Source organism: Mus musculus, chromosome 10, assembly GCF_000001635.26.
Source record: "Mus musculus strain C57BL/6J chromosome 10, GRCm38.p6 C57BL/6J".
In the NCBI taxonomy this organism is placed as follows: Eukaryota; Metazoa; Chordata; class Mammalia; order Rodentia; family Muridae; genus Mus; species Mus musculus.
Window position 1 is genome coordinate 42,583,720 of NC_000076.6, and position 12,045 is coordinate 42,595,764.

The 12,045-nt window shown below is 50.3% G+C and overlaps 1 long non-coding RNA gene and 1 pseudogene across 1 annotated transcript; one reads left to right on the forward strand and one right to left on the reverse strand.

The window, feature by feature from the left end:
• Window positions 1-72: 72 nt before the first annotated feature.
• On the forward strand, window positions 73-2,104 carry Gm38491 (predicted gene, 38491). The gene is made up of 2 exons (NR_169130.1): window positions 73-147; window positions 261-2,104. It is a non-coding gene; the product is annotated as a predicted gene, 38491 (long non-coding RNA).
• Window positions 7,955-10,033, reverse strand: Gm5036 (predicted gene 5036; annotated as a pseudogene).

Below are 12,045 nucleotides of genomic sequence, written 5' to 3' on the forward strand. Positions count from 1 at the left end.
TGTGCGGGGAGGAGATGGGAAGAGGGAGGGGGTTAAATGCTAATGATATTAATGAACCTCCAAGCGGCTTCCAAAGAAAATGCAAGCGCTCTCGGAGCTGACGAGTTGAGAGTGAATACGGGCAAGCGGCTCCGTGCGTGCGTGATGGTGAGGACGGAGCCGCTCTTGTAATAAAAAAAATATGAATTTTTATATTTCACGGGAAGGGAGGAGGGGAGGGGTGGTGGGGCTCTCTCAAAACGCTTTTCCCCTCTCTCCAGAATGCCAGACAGATAGATTCGTGGAAGATATTGGGTAGCTGTGTCTGTGTATGATTGTGTGCGCCCGGACATGGCCATGTGAGTTGGTTCATTGTTGGTCTCGCGCCCCTTCTGTTGGGTAAAACTTGGATCTGGCCCGAGGTGAGTAATTTATTCATTTTGCAACTATCTATGGAAAGCCAGAGCTGAGGTCGCGGTGCGCGGTCTTGGGGACTGGGCTGGGATCTTGCGGTCCCTCGGCCTCGGCGTGACGGCTTTGGGCACCGCCGCGGGGAGGGCTTCGCCAGCTTCTTGCAAACAAAACCGGCCAACCCGGAGCTGGCGGCGTCCCTCTCGCCTCCATTGCGTGTACTGAGCAGCTGAGAGGCAAAGCCTCAAAGCCTTCCCTCCTGCGGTTGGTCCCCAGCGGGCGTCGCTGGCTTACCCCTGCAGGCCTGGGGACTCTGGAGAGCTCCGCCACCTTCCTCCCCAGCCGGGTCGCCTACCCGAAATCCTAGAGCTCTCTGGCATCTTGGTCGTGGCGCGGCGCGGGGACAGCGCGCGCCGAGGGAGCCTTGATCTCCGATCTCTAAGAGATTAATTCTATTTAAGCTCCCTCCGCCGCTTGAACTTGTCGAACAAGAGCTTGCCAGCCTCTCCTCGGGGCGTGGGCCCGGCCGGGGGTCAGAGGTCGCGCCTCCAGCTCTCCAGACCGAATTGGAGGCTGGGGGCTGGCGAGCTGTGGACAGCGCTCCTCCTGGTCGCTAGCCCACCCTTCCCGCAGCTCCCTCCTCACCTGGCCGCAGTGCCTGTTGGAGTCTCCCGTGTGACTGCCTGGCCCTGCAGATCCAAGGACCGGGTCCCAACTCGAAAGGGCTGTATGCTCCTGTCTCAGGCCTCAGCACGTGAAAGCAACTTTTCCCGGATTGCCCGAGCCTGGGAGGCAAGGAACCAAGAGCAGCACACACAGCAACTACCAGGCTTAGGGCCAGGCCACTTGGAACAACCGAGAGGCGGGTGATCGTGTCCCATACCACCTCTCCTTTATGGTCTTTCAAACAAGGGCGAGTATAGGGTAAGCTGGGGATTTTTAGATGACAAGGAGGGAAAATTAACATTTTTTTTTTGACAGTCAACTTGGGCTGCCAGCGAGCCCTGCTCGCGGCACAGCTCAAACTCGAACTCAGTGCAAAGAGAGGAGAGGCATTTCCGGCTAGGGTTTTAGAGACAGGGTGCCAGGCTCGGCTTTTGGTCCTCGGGTCTAACTCTTGCCAGAGATCCAATTGATGCTGCTGTGGCAGACACCACCATCGCGATGTGGAGGCAGAAGGGGGGTGCTTGGTCAAGGACAAAGGACTTCAAGTGGAACTAATTTGCCGTGGGCAAAGATGTGGGCAAGTGGTGGTGGGAACTAAACACGGACTTGTCTTCAGGGAGAAGTTTAAGGATTTGTGGACAGGAAGAGAACTAGGGATGTTTCAGGTGCCCAGTCTGGAAGGTAGAAGGACTTGGCTGCTCTGGATTCCAAACAACTCTCGACTCCTCCTGCAGTGCCTGCTGACTCATTTACAGACACCAAAACTTGTGAAAAATACTCCCAAACTCACACAGTTGTCCCCCAAACAAAATTGGAATGTTCTTTCTCCAGCCACTAACTAACTCTTAATCGAACTAGGTGCCAAGAAGCCCACTAAACAGACACGGGTGCACACACCCCACCCCCACTCCACACCGAGAGAACGATCCAATTCTGGCAAAAGCCACAAGGGGCTACCCACCCCGCAGCATATGCGTTCTGTATTCTGGGCGCCCGACTGTAATTATCCGCGCGTTTTGCATAATTCACAATACAGTTCTGAAATCATCGTGATGACTTTCTGGCATGATTGGTTCGGTGGTAAAGGCAGCAACTAGCTCCAGAATAGGCTGGCGTGCTTAGGATTCTACAGCCCCTAGATGCGCAGAGAAGCCCAAGGGCTGCCTGGCCTCTGCTCGAGCCAACCAGCTGAAGGCCACAGGGACCCTGGTTCGAAACTTTGAAAAACTGAAGCTAATTGGGACACGGCTCAAAGAAAAATCTTTAGCAGAGCAAAGACTGACTTCATTTCCCATCCACTGGCCTCAACACGCTGCCCGCCTCATAGGAGGTGCCACAGAATGTGGGAAAGAAAGAAGTCCTTGGCAGACTTCCCAAGGGGCCTACCAGAGGCACAGCGAGGCAACCAGGAGATGGGAAATCAGATCCTGCCCATCTAGCTGTGTAACCTTAGGCAAGCGACTAGACCTCTCTGACCCTCAGACTGTTATCTAAAAAAAAAAAAAAAAAAAAAATTGTGCCTTTGTTTAATTCCAGTTTCCAAAGTTCTCCCTATGAGACTCCTAAGGAGAACAATTGATAAAAGCAAGTGCCATCTATCTTTAACAGACACAAAGATACATTTTTAGGTTGGCAAAAGGGAAAAGCCAAATCCAGAGGTCCTCTGCACTGTTTGTCTGTTTGCTTTCATGACATGGTCCCCCTGTGTATCTGGTTATCCAGGAACTCACTATGGAGTAAAGCAGGCTGGCTTCTTCCTATCCACAGAGATCCTCCTGCCTCTGCCCACTGCGTGCTGGGATTAAAGGTGCCTACTTCCCCCTCACCTCTTCTGAGTCTGCTGCCTCAACCTCAGCTAAAGCCTGCAACCCTAGCCAGGTTCGTTTCATTGAAGGATGACTCCATTTTGATTCAGGGGGAAAATTCATGCAACAATAATTAGCACCCAACATGTGAGGCCTGGGGATGTGGATTAATGGTATGGCCCCTTCCTTACTCAGAGAGACTGGGAGTGGGTATGGACACATAGCAATAGTGGTTTGGGGCACTGCATTTAAGAGTTTGGTTCTGCATTTAAGAGTACTTGTTGCTGTAGCAGAGGACTTGAGTTTGAATCCTTGAACTCTAGTGGAAGCTCGCAACCATCTGTCACTACAGTCTGGAGATCTGACGCCCTCTTCTGGCCTCCGTGGACACCTGCCCTGCATGTGATGTACATGTGTATACATGCAAAACACCCATGTACATAAAACAGTGTTTTAAAATTTGAGACAGGGTTTCCTCTGTGTAGCCTTGGCTGTGCCAGAACTTGCCCTGTAGACTATGCTGGCCTCTCACAGAGATCCACTTGCTTGTGTTTCCTGAGCGCTGGGACTGAGAGGTGTGTGCTGGCTAAAACAGCATTTTTAAAATGTTTTAGATTGAGGTCAATGCAGGAGACACTTGGAAAGTATACAGAGGTTCCCAGATCAGTGAGCAGCATTGTGGGTTACACACAGATCCTGGAAAGTTGGTCTTGGACTGAGTGCATACTCTGTGCAGCTTCTGAGACCGGTTCTTACAGGTCTTTCCTCTGTCCAGACAGTTTAAAGCAGTGCTTCAATTCATGTTAACCAGGCTGTGTGAGAGGCAGGTGAGGGGACCCTTCTAAGTCCCCGGGGAGGTGTGTGTGAGGGGGGACAACTGTTTGTGATGCTTGTTCTGCCCTTCACTGGCTTCCCTCAAAGGATGCCATAGCCTCCTTTCCCTGCCTCTCTCCCTTGCTACTAAATGGAAAAGACCTAAAGAGCGGAGGGGAGGGGAGGGGAGGGGAGTGGAGGGGAGGGGAGGGGAGGGGAAGGGAGGGGAGGGGAGGGGAAGGCAGTAAGCTCGCTGTGGAACTCAGCCCCTTCTTTCTTTACATGCTAGTTTGCATGAGGGAGAAACACGCTTTTCAGTTACTTCTAAGTGTATTGCCAGACAGCCCCTGGCTATGGCTTGCCCAGTAGGTGGATCATAGGGCAGAGTCCCGACAGGTAATGACAGGTAATAGGGGTCCAGTAAGATTCTGCTAAGTGGCAGAACTAGTACCAGCCTTGCTTCTGATTCTTCAGTTCTTCCAAGAGCCTCTTCACACATTGCTTGGCTGCTGACCATACTCAGCAAAAAACCACAGAGAACAATCCAGAAAGCAATTCCAGCTCCTCCAGAAGACAATGGACACTGAGCTGCAGACTTTTCTTAGCACAATGCAGGACAGCGCTGCTGAGAGTTAGTTGTCCGTTATAAATCCTGTCTCTGTACTTACACACACATACACACCCCACTGAGCAGAAGAAATTCAATTCTAGAGTCAAAGAGGAGAGACTTCTGGAGTCTCACTGCATCTTGCGCTAACACTCAAATAGAAGTGTCTGCCCTGCTGGGCTGTGGTGGCCCACACCTTTAATCCCAGCACTCAGGAGGCTGAGGCAGGTGGATCTCTGAATTGGAGGCCAGCCTAGTCTAAAGAGCAAGTTTCAGGACAGCTAGCATTATGAAGATAAACCCTGTCTTGAAAAACAAACTAGGAGGAGGAGGAGGAGGAGGAGGAGGAGGAGGAGGAGGAGGAGGCAGCAGCAGCAAAAGCTACCCAGCCCGCTGTGAGCTTAGCTCTAGTGGGGCTTACATAAGTGGGATGTGTAAGTGAACCTGTTTGCTTGGCATCACAAAGCCCCCACACTCGGTGGGACAGTGTTGGGTGAAAAGGTATAGGGATAGGTTGGGGTCCCTAAGTCTCAGGAGGCACAACAGAAGCTGACTTTCTGAAACAAAAGACTGTCTAAGGGATTCCAAACGAGACCTCTTCCTGGGAGATGCTGGGCACCCATCCTCCTTTGCCCCTTCAGTTCCTATAAGTTACCCGATCAGTTTGGTTTTCTTGTAATGCCCAGACTCTCAGAGCACACAAAAGAAAGGACCACAGTACACATTCATTTTTACTGATGAGGACACCGGGACCCTTCAAACAAACAAACAAACAAAACCCTGTCCTTAGTCACCCATCTGAAAATACAGACCACACAAGAATCCTGGTCTCTTGATGCTCCTTAATATCTATTGCATAGCAGGAAGCCACCCCACACCGCCTAAAAAGGCTTCTCGGAGCTCCAATTAAAGGAGCCTCGCTGGATTCCCAAGGAAGGCCTGGGACTTAGGAGCAGTGGCGTGTGCATCCTGAACCTGAAGAGACAGAACGCCGTCTCTGTGACCTCAGCCTCCTTCCCTCACACTCCCCACACTTCCTCTCTACCGCTGCTTAGTTCCTTGTGTCCTAAGGGATAGGAAGCCTGGGAGGTCTTTTCTGTTTTGTAGATGGGCTGCTGAGATTTACAAGGGAATCACTGGAAGGCAATACGCATGGAAAAGGCCAGTGATTAGAATAAACAGTCACTAGATTAGATCAGTGTGGATTGACAAACTGGGCCTCTTAGCTTTTTTTTTTTTAAAATCATTTTAGCACTAACAGAAATAACTGTTAATGTTAAAACATGTATCCCGATTTAAACGTGGTTAACATATTGGAGGATACTTAACAGTCCTTAATATCAGTCCCTGCCAACGCAGGGAAACATCCAACATCCTAGTATGTTTTGTTTCCAAGAGATGCAGTTCACACAGTACTCCGTTGTCCTCAGTAATTTCAGAATTCACATCACTTACAAAGATGCAGAGTGGCTATTTAAGGAAATCTTTTTAAAAAAGAAAAATTAAAAATAAAAAAAAAACACCCTCCAAAACAAAGCAAACATCCCTCTCTCTGCTCTCCCTCCCCCCTCCCCCAACCCCAAGTGCTTGAGCAAGAAGGAGTCAACCAGTGGGATTCATAGGAGGTCCCTAAGTCAAACGCTGCAGCTGCGTTTTTAAAAAAGGGTTGGATAAACTACAGCCGTTAATAACATCTGTATCCCTACAAGCTAAGATGATGATAGGGGTAATCAGATCTCATGCTTCAGGGCGTAAGATGATTGCTGGCTGGGAGCGCAGGATCTGGCCTTTCAGGTACAGGAGTTCACAACTCCAGAATTAAGTTGCAAGAATTTCTCCTCTGTCCAGAAAATTTCACTTGGAATGGAAAATTTCACATGAGATTTGAAATCAGATCAGTGTATTAACTAATGAACTATTTAAAGCAGTTCATTTCTCTCCACCCCCATCCTCACCAGATACACAGCATGGGCATCTCTGCAAGATAGGACCCCCAGGTTCAGGTGCCCTTTTCTTCTTTGATGTTTTCATGCAGTTTAATGGTGAGTGTATAGTAAGGAATTATCCAATAGAACACAGAAGACAATGAGGATACATAGACTTCAGTCCCCGAATTTATGCTTAGGTAAAAAACTGTGTACTTAGCCAGTTTTATATGTTTCACATATTTGAAACCATACACAAGGGCATTTCCAGTTGCTGTAGTTAGGTGGAAGCTCGAATTATATATGTACACTCAGGGTATGCAGGGGATGAATTGATTCCAAAGGTCCTCATCCCTAAGGTAGTTTTTGTTGGTTGATTGCCACAATAATCAAACACGGGGCCTAGCATTCACAGTTAACACAGTTTGCAAACACCTGTGCAAGTATTAGCAGGGTAAAGCTCCTTTTCCTCAGCTATGCCAACCTGTATTGAAGGTCACAGACCAACAGGCGGCTGAGAGCATTACAGAGAGGTTGATAGCGTTTCTTTCTAGCACAGTGGTTACAGCCTTCTGGGCACGGAAGACAGTCCCACCTCTGGCTTCATCCCTGCTACTAAGGAGCGTTCTCTTTGCTTGCACTCAAAAGGGCTGTTCTGGAGCACATGACTGTTAATGAGATGTTTAAGTGATGCTCCGAAACAGGTTTGGGTGTTTTTTTTTTTTTTTTTGGGAGGGGGGAGGGGGAAGCTTGCAGCTGTTGAGCTACAGACAGCCATGGGAAATTTGTCAGGAGCTCAAAGCACCATCGTTAATAACCATTATTCTGTTGTCTGGGATGTTTGTTTAAATACTGTTGACACTGTGTGCGTATTGTCATCCCTCTAAATTGTAGCTCTTAACCGCTGAAATGTTGTTGAAGACCACCTAGGGTTTTCTCCGCGTGGTGCCGAAGCATGCATTCACCTGATGGGTAAACAAACAAAACAAAAAAACAGGTTTTTTTTTTGTCTCATTTTTTTTCCTCATGTGCAACAAGCAAGACATTTTCATTTTCTGAAAGGGAGGGGAAATCGTTGCGGGTACAGTTGAGACATGCTATGGACATACCCCACCACAGCGAGATAGAAAATGAAGGAACCGAATTAATACAGCTCAGGTCGTCGGAACACTTGCAGATCTGTGCAGTGTGACTGCATTTTAAGACTAGCCATTAAGTGAAGAAATCAGCAACTATTCTTCTCACCAACAGCGAGCAGCCTCCACTTAAATTTTGCTTATTAAGTGAGGTCATTCGGCAGGAGGATGTCTCTGGTGGGTGGGGGTGGGTGAGTCCAACAGCCCGACTCCCAAGTTGAGAGTTGCAGATCGTGGCCGGGCAGTACAAAGCGTTTTCTATCTTGACTTATGAGGAGACAATGGCCGGGCGTACAAAGGCGCCACCTGTGACTTAACTCGGTTGACATCTCTGTTAAGGAGGGCAGAGAGGGGTCGCACGTGCACGCCAACCTGACCCACCTTTCGGGCTGCAGCAAGGTGGCCGGGCTCCGGCTGGATCTTTGGCCCTCAGTTGCAAATTGGGGAGCTGGGGAGGGAAAGAAAACCCGGGTGCTGGGCGTCCGCGAAGCGGAGCCCTGGACCGCCGGCTCGCCGGCCCATTTAACAGATGCGTAAAAGCGCAGCGCGGACTTGGGCCACTAGCCGCGGGTGAGCGGGAGTCCCGGGTGGGGCGGCGAGTCCTGGCCTGGGGGGCCCAACCTTCAGACCGGTGGCTTTTTGCTTCCTTCCCGAAGGTCGCTGCTGACAAATCTATCTATTTGGGGCAAATTGTCAGTGAGAAACTTCCGCTCGAACTGCGCTGGACAAAACCCGCTGTTTGAAAAGGGAAAATCCCGCGGCCGGCGCGGCCGAACAATGCCGCGGGCTGAGCGCCGGGGGCGGCGCGGGCCGCACAAAGGGCGGATTAATTGGGGCCGCGGCGGAGCGCAGCGCTCCAGCCCCACTCAGCCCGCGCCGCGGGGCGCCCCATTGACTGGGCCCCGAGCCCCACTTTTCACAAACTCCAAACAAAAGTCAATTTCTTTTTTATAAGGCGGGGGAGGGGGAGGCCGCCGAGACTCTCCACCCGCTTCTCTCCTGTGCTCTTGCTTTGGGGGTGGGAGGATTCGGTGGAAGGGATGTTGGAGGGACGAGGGGTCGGGGAGACCGGGGTTGGAAGGACGAGGATACTGGAAGGATGAGGACTGGGGTGGGGATCCCGGAGGAATGGTACCTAAGAGAAACACCGAGAAAGGACGAGAACCCCTAAAGTATAGAGACCCCAAAAGGATGGGAACCTCTAAGGAACTTTGGCGGGACCACGGAGAGACAGGAACTCTAAAGGGACAGGGATGTTAACCCCGGGAGGAAGAGTCTGAGGGGACTGGGAAAAGGGGGACCAAGGATGGAGACAGGGACGTGGGTGTGGCTGCCAGACCACTGTCCCCGCCCCTCTTGCCCTCTTTGGACTCAAGGAGAGGTGCAGCCTTCCTGCCACACCCACCAGGCGGGATGGGACACCGGCGCCCCATCTTGAGAGTGGCTGAGGAAAGGCGTGGGGCAGTGGCAGTGAGCCTGTTGAGGAAGGGTCCTCTCGGTTGCGGAGTACAGGCAGGTGACTTGGAAGACACAGAGAAACGCCCCAATTAGTGCTCCAGCCTTGGCAGATTTGATCACCCCGGTGGCTACTAAGCAGCTACTGTGTTCTGGCTGGAGGACAAGAGGGGCGTTAGTCTAGGACCTGAGGTCTAGGACCGCAGACTTCTACAGCATCCGGAGAGTTCAAAGCCAGAGAGGGAGAGAGAGAGGGAGAGACAGACAGAGACAGACACAGAGACAGAGACAGAGAGACAGACACAGAGACAGAGAGAGACAGACAGAGAGACAGACAGAGACAGAGAGAGAAAGGGGGCAGGTGGAGGAAGAGGAGGAGGAGGGAAAGGAGGGGGAGGAGCATGAATGTTGAGTGGGAAATCATAACTTGTAACCAGTGACACTAACTGGAAGAAGTGACTTATGGGAAAAGATACATAATTACTCTGTAGACACACATGCTTGGAGAAGTGCTCATGATTTAAAACAAACATGAATTACGGACTCATCCTTGTCCACGATCTAAACACCACAGACAGTGGAGCCTGTACCCTTCTCAGGCTGAGAGAGCAAGGACGGGTGCAGAGCCCTCTTCAACTGACACTGAGAGGAAAAAGAGATTCCTTTAACAATGGATGCTTTCCCCAGCTTGCAAGCGCTTATGAAGGTGCATGTACCCTACAAATATCCCAGAACTAAGTGGCAAAGGCCTCATTCCTCGACCAGAACGAACTTCCAGCTGGGCAGGAGTTACCTGTGTTGTGTGCTTGTGTGTGTTTGTGGAGGGCGGAAAGGCAGCGGATAGAGAGCAGAAGCCAACAGCTGACAAGAGGGGTTGGTTTATCTGAGGAACTCAGATAAATCTCTCCTGTGTCTGCTCTACCATGGCCTTTTGGATTTAGAAGTCTATTTGTTCCTTCCTAGGGCATCCAGCCACCGTCCTGGCACTCCTAGGTGGGCACAGTGGAAGAGTGCTGATATCAGGGACCAAACCCGAGGCATTAAGGGGTGAGGGAAATCTTGAGGGACAGACTGAGGAGGGCAGAAGGCAGAGACCTGGACCTGGTGGTGTCAAAGTGAGAGTTGGTGGGCAGACCTGCTGGCAGAATCCAGTCTAGGCTCTGTTTCAACCACATTTTAAAAAGATCTCTGAGCCAGACTGCGAACCCTTCCAGATTTCTGTTGAATCTGAGGCTGTGAAAAATCAAGGACAAATATTTATCTAAAGATGTCACAACTTTGAATTTCAATGATAACTTCTCTGCTAATTTCTGGTCGGAATCTGGAGCAGCTGTGGCTATTGTGTATTTTGAATTCCCAGAAGAGGAATTTGGGAATCCACGTTTTCCCTCCACCAGGCCTCAGTCTGCTTTCTTTTGGGTTTGTTGGTGCCTTTTGCAAGTGCAAACAAATAAATGCTGAGACCCTCAGCTTATTGTGAAAGTTATTAACTCCTGCCAAAAATTAATACAGCATTCAACCTTTATCAGCAAGTATGGCTATGATGCTAAGCATGAAGCCTGCAGTCGTACATTATGGGATGCAAGAGTGAGCGCGTTGGTGAAACCGCCACACCAAAGCTGTATCTTAAGATGGTGTGCATGACTCCTAACAGGTTTATAGCTCCAGCCTCTAAGAGCACCCAGCATGGTTGCTTACATTCCTGTTTTACAGGTGGAGTTCTGCTTAGCATTTATGAGAGGCCCAGTCACACAGAGGGTGATGCAGGTACTAATACCAGGCCTCCCCATGACTCCCTAGTTAACTTTTTTCCTTTTAAGATTCATTTTATTATTTGTAAGTGTGTGTGGATGTGTCTGTGTGTTTGTGAGTACTGACCCTTGGAGGCCAAAGGTGTCAGACCAACTCGAGGACCTGGGTTTACAGGCAGTTGTGGGTCACCTGAAATGGGGTGCTGGGAATTGAACTTGGGTCTGCCCTCTTTTTGTTGTTTCTTTTCTTTTTTCTCTCCTGAGACAGGATTCCTCTGTGTAGCCCTGGCTTTTCTGCATCTCAGTGTGTAGACCAGGCTGGCCAAGAACTCAGAGATCTGCCTGCTTCTGCCTCCTGAGTGCTGGGGTTAAAGGTGTATGCTGTGTGTTGCTACCACTGCCACCTGGTGCAACCCCATTTGAGCCACCTCCCCAGCACTCCTTGGTTAATTTGCAAACCAAGTTTGAAGTACTTTGTCTTTTAGGAAAAACAAACAAACAAACAAAAAACAAAAAAACCACTTTTTTTTTTAGTTACTCAGTGTGGACACCATTAGAGCACAGAGGTCAGAGGTCCTCAAAGTGTGAACCTAGCTGAAAAGAAAGAAGGAGGGTCCTGACAGCTCAGGCTCAGGTGGCCAGAAAAGTGCAGAAATGATAGGGAAGGAGCAGGGGCCCAGATCAGGAATCCATAGTCAGGAGCCCCAGAGAGAGCCCTGCACACCCACGTCCTCTAGATTTAATCAGTCACAGAATGGAAAGGTGGTTGTGGGGCCAGACTGTAATCCTAGCTGTTGGGAGGCAGGAGGACCATCAGTCCACAGTCACCTTCAGCTACAGAGATTGTGAGGACAGCCTACTCTACAGTATGAAGACCAACAAAGGCGAGGGAAAAGGAGGGAGTGGGGGAGAGAGGGAGAGGGAGAAGGGGAGATGAGGGGAAGGGAAGGGAGGGAGAGGGGGAGGAGGAAGAGAGGGAGGGGAAGGAGGAGAGAGGGAAGGGGAGGGAGGGGGGAAACAGGAAGAGGGAGAGAGGGGTTAGGGAAAAGAAAGGGGAGAGGGAGGGAGCCCTACCCAAGAGTGATGCATTAATAGGCTAGTCCTCCAAGAAGCAGAGCAGAGCAGTCTGCACCTCAATGCACTAGCCAAGGTCAGGGAATTAAGATATACTTAACATTTGTGTCCACAAGGAGGCCACAAGGAGGGACAGCATCACCCACCCCTTCCCAACAACTCACTGCTTGCATTATAATCACACACACACACACACACACACACACACACACAGAGAGAGAGAGAGAGAGAGAGAGAGAGACAGTTGGTGAAGTTTACTTTTTATCAACTTTATGAACAGAAGCAAGCGTTACTTAGTCTTCAGTGGGTTGTGCTTTCTGCCCTCTCAATAGGTTTAGTGTTGGTATTGAGTCCATTGTAATTCCCTCCATGTACAGGAGTCTCATTGGTGTGTAGATGTCTGCTGTGGGAATATGATGCAAG